Source organism: Myotis davidii, unplaced genomic scaffold (assembly GCF_000327345.1).
Source record: "Myotis davidii unplaced genomic scaffold, ASM32734v1 scaffold913, whole genome shotgun sequence".
Lineage (NCBI taxonomy): Eukaryota > Metazoa > Chordata > Mammalia > Chiroptera > Vespertilionidae > Myotis > Myotis davidii.
In genome coordinates, this window is record NW_006284344.1 from 180,971 (window position 1) to 187,078 (window position 6,108).

Sequence of the window (6,108 nt, forward strand, 5' to 3'; positions counted from 1 at the left end):
AAATGTATCCTAAGTCTTTTCACTTTTCTTCATTCCCTCTTTCCCCACCAATCCATACTCCTTCACAATAGCCCTATAAGATATGATGTCAGCATGTTCTTAAATCATCAGTCAAATCATTGCCTTTCCCTGCTTCAAACACTCCAGTGGATTCCCAGGTGCTCATAACCCACAGGGCTCTGCCCCTGAACTGGCTCCTGTGCTGCCACTGGGTATTCTGCCCTCTCCCTGCATCACAACCCATGCTCCTGCCCTATGTTCCTCTAATATGCTAAGCTCCTTTCTACCTTAGCTTTTACTCACATATCTCCCTCTGCCTGGAATGTTCTTCCCCACATCTCAATTTATTTATTTATTTTTAAATATATTTTTATTGATTTCAGAGAGGAAGGGAGAGGGAGAGAGAGATAGAAACATCAACGATGAAAGAGTCATTGATTGGCTGCCTCCTGCACGCCCCCTACTGGGGATCAAGCCTGCAACCCAGGCATGTGCCCTTGACCAGAATCGAACCTGGGACCCTTCAGTCTGCAGGCCGACGCTCTATCCACTGAGTCAAACCAGCTGGATTCCCCACATCTCAATTTAAATGTTACCTCCACAGAGAGGCCTCTCATACCCAGCTTCTATAACGTAGCCACTCTTCTCTCTGCATTTCTTTTTTAAAAAAATTTCCTACATACCTGTTTCCCCCACCCACTAAAATAAAAGTTCCATGAGAGCAAGGAGCTGACTTCTCTTATTCATCAATTTATTCACAGCATCTAAAACAGTAGCTGGCAAACAGGTGCTCAATAAGCAAAGAGGCAGAAGTTAGTGGCTACAGCAAGGAGGGGATACACAGGGTAGTGTATGATCCTTGGGTAATGACAAAGGAACAGAAGGTAGTAAGAAACATGCTGGCCCTCCTCTGAGTGTGAGACTAGGGAGGAGGAGGTGTGGGGTCCCCAAGTTCCCACTCACTAGCCAAGTCACTTAGCTGTTCTGAGCTGTAGTTCCCTCATTTAAAAATGGGAATAATGGTACTGTCACCTAACAGTGTTGTTGGGGGACTCTGCTCAAACCCTCTATGGCTTCCCATCTCCCTCTGGGTAAAAGCAAAGGTTACTACAATGGCCTCCATGGTCCTGCACCGTCTGGTACCCCTCCTCCCACTTGCTCTCTGCCCTCATCTCTTACTATTCTTCCTCTCACTCCTTTCCGCCAGCCATGCCAACCTCCTCCGTGTTCAGGCCTCAGGGTCTTCACCCAGATGTCCTCTTTGCCTAGAACAGCGGTTCTCAACCTGTGGGTCGCGACCCCTTTGGCGGTCGAATGACCCGTTCACAGGGGTCGCCTAAGACCATCCTGCATATCAGATATTTACATTATGATTCATAACAGTAGCAACATTACAGTTATGAAGTAGCAAAGAAAATAATTTTATGGTTGGGTCACAACATGAGGAACTGTATTTAAAGGGCCAGAAGGTTGAGAACCACTGGCCTAGAATGTTCTTTCCCCAAATACCTACAAAGGCTCACCCCTCACTTCCTTTGGGTCTAGTCTCAAATGCCCATCTCCTCAGTGAGACCTTCCATGGTCACCCCATTTGACACTGCACTCACCTGAGTACTTCTCCCCCTTCTCTGTTTTGTTTTTCTTCATAGCACTTCCCATAGGCTGGCAGACTATCATTTACCTATTTACTTTGTGTACCTGTGTCCTCCCCACTAGAGTGAAAGTTTCATAAGAGCAGGGAATTTAGCTGTTTTATTCACTGCCATCCCCACAGCCACTAAAACAGTGCCTGGCACATAGTAAACAGCAAATATTTACTGAATGAATAAATGCACACATGAATGAAGTACTGACATGGTGCCTGGTATATAAAAAGTGTCTGGTAAATGGTAGTTGTTATTACTAATAACTATCTCTTTGTGTATTCATTCCCATGTCTGGAGCATAGCACAGAGCCCTTCACTCACTAGATGCTCAGTTAACACTTGTTGAAAGAGAAACCTTAGTGAGGTGCAAAGTCTCCTACCTGCCACAAGAGAAAACCAAAGGACATAGCTCTGAGAGTGCAGAGGGAGGGAAGGCAGCACCACAGGCTGTTTCTAAAAAATAAATCTCCAGCCTTACACCTGCCTTCCCCCCCCAAAAGAGACCTCTAGTGAGGGATCTTGAACCAAAGGTGAATGGCACAAAAGGAGCACCAGGAAGGCTACGTGGATCCTTAACTAGCACCCCTGGTCTTCTAAGGGGTCTGTGGTTAAAATTCTGAGGGTTCATGAACTAGGGTTCAGAAAATTGCATCTTTATTTCCTCTCTCTTTTAACTATATTTTAGCATTTCCTTCAATCATGAATGCAGGCAACAATCCATCATCATATTAGAGGATCTGTGACTTGGCCACCAACAGAAACCATGCACATTTTTTTTATCACATTAGAATGAAACAGAACTCTTAAAATATCAATAGGCCCATCATTATTTTGAAATTATGATAGTTGTAAGACTCACCACTATATATTTTTAAAAAGAAACTGTTTCTCTCCATCAACCTTATTTCCATTCTGGTAAGAGTTTGTGGAAGAACAGCTTAGGGCCACTCAGTGGTTGTTCCTACCCATTCAGTGGGGGCTGCAGACCAGTCTTCAGTGGCAGGCTGAGCGCTTGTCTTCAGTAGGAAACTGCTGAATGGACACAGAAGTCACCTGCAAGCCTTCAGACGAGCCTGTAACCTCAGGCTGAGCAGCAGTGAACTTGGGAGGAGGAGCAGTCCATTCACCCTGAAATTCCTCCTTGCTCACAGCCGTTTCAGCAGCAGCCTGCTCTTCCCTTTCAATCTCTTCAGGATCTCTGTAGAAGAAATAGGTTTCAGGCATGACCTCCCACAGGTGTTGATGGGAGATGGTGCCACACATGCGCAGTACGTCTTGGGCCAGCATCCACCACATCAGACCCACTGAGTGAGCCCCCTTATTTTTGCAACGGATGACAATGTCCACCTAGCTCAGAGGAGTCTGTTACTCAGAGCAATGGTGGGCAAGTTAACGTAAGATGCCTCTGTGAGAAGCTGGTCGTCAGCCCTAGAATCAGTAACCAGTAGGAGTCTCAGCTCCAGGGAGGCTACCTGGATCTGGTTGGTGAAGGTTCCAGGAGTGAAGCGGCAATAGGAGTGGCCCCAGTGGCAGCAGCAGACTTTAGCACAGCTCGCTGGCCAGCATTCCTGGATGATATGACACTGACATCAGCGAGATTTTCAGCGGCAACAATGGCATGAACTGCCAGCAGGAGCTTCTCCCAGGTGCTCTTCAGATTTATGATGCAGAGGCGAACGCTTTTCCTTTTCTAGATGTGCTGTTCCATTTGGAAGTCAAGGTTGGTGCCACCTAAGTGGGTTCAGTATGGAATCAATGTCTCTGGCTACAGCCTAAGGCCCTCTTCACAGCTGCTTAGATCAGTGGCTCTCAATCCTGGCTGCCCATTATAATCACCTAAAAAGCTTAATTAAAAAAAAAAAGTCTGGCCACATCCCAGAAGAATGAAATTAGTTTTTTCCTCAGCTTTTTTGTTGTATGATTGACATATAAAAATTGTATATATTTCAGTTGTACAACATAATGTTTTATTTTTTAAAAGTTTTTTTTAATTGATTTCAGAGAGAAAGGGAAAGGGAGAGAGAGATAGAAACATCAATGATGAGTGAGAATCATCAATCAGCTGCCTCCTGCATGCCCCACACTGGGGATCAAGCCCACAACCATAATGTTTTTTAAAGATTTGCATTTATCATATGTATAGATTGTGAAATGATTACACAAAGGAGTTAACATGTCCATCACTTCACATAGTTACCTTTTATTTTTGTGGTGAGAACACTTAAGATTTACTCTTTTAGTGAAGTTCAAGTGTTTGAAGCTCCACCGGTGATTTTAACTTGCTGTTACTGTTAAGGGCATTGCTCTACAGCAGTGGTTCTCAACCTTGGCTGCAATTAGAATCACCTGGGAATTTTTTTTAAATCCTGATTTCTGGGCCCCACCCTCCGGAAATTCTGTTTCTTTGTTACTAATGTTGTGGCCCCACCCCATAACAACGAAACAGAATTTCCGGAGGCTGAGACCCAGAAATCAGCATTTTAAAAAGATTCCCAGGTGATTCTAATGTGCAGCCAAGGTTGAGAACCACTGCTCTACAGCTTGCTTTCCTAGGTATGGGCCAGGGCAGCAGCTACATCCCCTGGGAACTTGTGAGGAATGCAGACTCTCAGGCCCCACCCAGCTCTAAATCAGAATCTGCATTTTAATAAGGACCCCAGGTCACTTGTCCAGGTGATGATGTTTGAAAAGTACTGCCAGGCAGGAGAGTTTTCAGGGTAGTGTGTGGCCTCTTGGGTGGGAACATCTCTCCACTTCTCCATGAGTCCTAACCTAAATGCTGGCTCAGCTTTTTGCCAGGCTGGTGGTCTGACATCCTAGTGTAGATATTGTAAATAAGGCCTTAGCCTAGACCAGTGGTCGGCAAACTCATTAGTCAACAGAGCCAAATATCAACAGTACAGTGAGTGAAATTTCTTTTGAAAGCCAAATTTTTTAAACTTAAACTATATAGGTAGGTACATTGTTATTAACTTAATTAGGGTACTCCTAAGGCTTAGGAAGAGCCACACTCAAGGGGCCAAAGAGCCGCATGTGGCTCGGGAGCCGCAGTTTGCCGACCACTGGCTTAGACAAAAACCCCATCCTGAATAGCGACAGCAGAGCAAAGGTCTCCATTTCATTGGGAAAGCTGGGGCTAGCAGAATGTTTGCTAGGAGCCCTTTCTGACCAAGTGGGAACAATAGAATAAAGAACCAGCCCTCATGGCTCTGTCATGTCCAACTAACTGCGGGGCTGGGCCTAGCAATGATTGCTAGCATTGCAAGCACTGATGATTGCCCCGGGAATGCTCTCAAAGCCGCAGTTCCCTGCGGCTCTCTCTACCAGCTCCCCACGCACCCCAACCCCTCCCCCACAAGTGATCAAATGTATTCCAATTCTATTATTGGTTTGGTTTCTAAATGTCCGACCTATTTTGGCTCAGAGCCCTGATCTTAAGGGCTTTGCCCAGTGGGTGGAGCCAGGACCTCCCTCCTCGCCAGGGAGCGCGGCTTTGCAGGGAGCAAGACCCTCCAGGCACGCTGCCCGCACCCAGTTTGGGGAGACAAAGCCCCCTGGCTGGGGCTGCGGTGTAGAGGGCGGATTCCAAGGCGCAGAGAGGCAATTGCAGGCTCAAGGGCAACAGAGGATGGAGCCTGTTGGCTTCCAGGGCTGAGCAGACACTGCTGCCTGGTCGCCTGTCAGTCCGCCTTTCCCGCCAGGAAACGTCTTCTTACTGGAAAGACCGCTGTCTGCTGCAGCGGGTGGCAGAATCTGAAACCAATTTGCACAAGCCCTAGGCGACAGAAAACTTTGTGTTCGTTTTTTGGAGGCGCCCTGTCAGAACGAGAGTTTTTAAAAAGCCACCTGTCAGGTCCCAGTTCATAAACGAGCACCCCCAAGTCCACTGGAGGAAGATGAGGGTGGAGGACTCATTCTCACGGTCCCAGTTTAAACATCGCTGGAGGCTCTGGGTCGCAGGACTCGGCCACAACGGTGCCAGCTGTTTGCTGTGTAACTGAGAGCGGAGTCCTTTGAGGACACTGGGGCCATTGGGTAAACACTCTCCTAGTCTCTCCCGCAGCTGGGTGTGGACAGCGGCCTTCTTTGACCAAAGAATCGAGGGCACCCAGCTGTTGCCCAGCCAAAGAGCTAAGGTGCCTCCTTTTTAAGGGACCCAGGCATCGGGCCCTTTCCTGAAAACATACAGTATATAAGATAATGTGCCTGGATGCTCCACACTGGCCCTTGGGCCTGTACCCACCCCCCTCCATCTTGGCAGTAGTTCCCTTGGCATGGGAATGGTCTCCACTGAAAAACTGGCTCCCTTCTGAGCTCATTCCCATCCTCTGCTTTCTTCCTCCTGTTACTTTGTTTTTCTTAAATCTTCTCTTACTGCCTTCTGCTTTCTGACTGCAGCTTCTCTTCCCATTCATTCCATCTCCCTGTCTCCTGTTTCTTTCTCATTCATTCAAAAATGCAT

The 6,108-nt window shown here is 47.0% G+C and overlaps 1 pseudogene; it reads right to left on the reverse strand.

The window, feature by feature from the left end:
* Nucleotides 1–2,584: 2,584 nt before the first annotated feature.
* Nucleotides 2,585–3,381, reverse strand: LOC102754196 (annotated as a pseudogene).
* Between the last annotated feature and the right edge of the window lie 2,727 nt (nucleotides 3,382–6,108).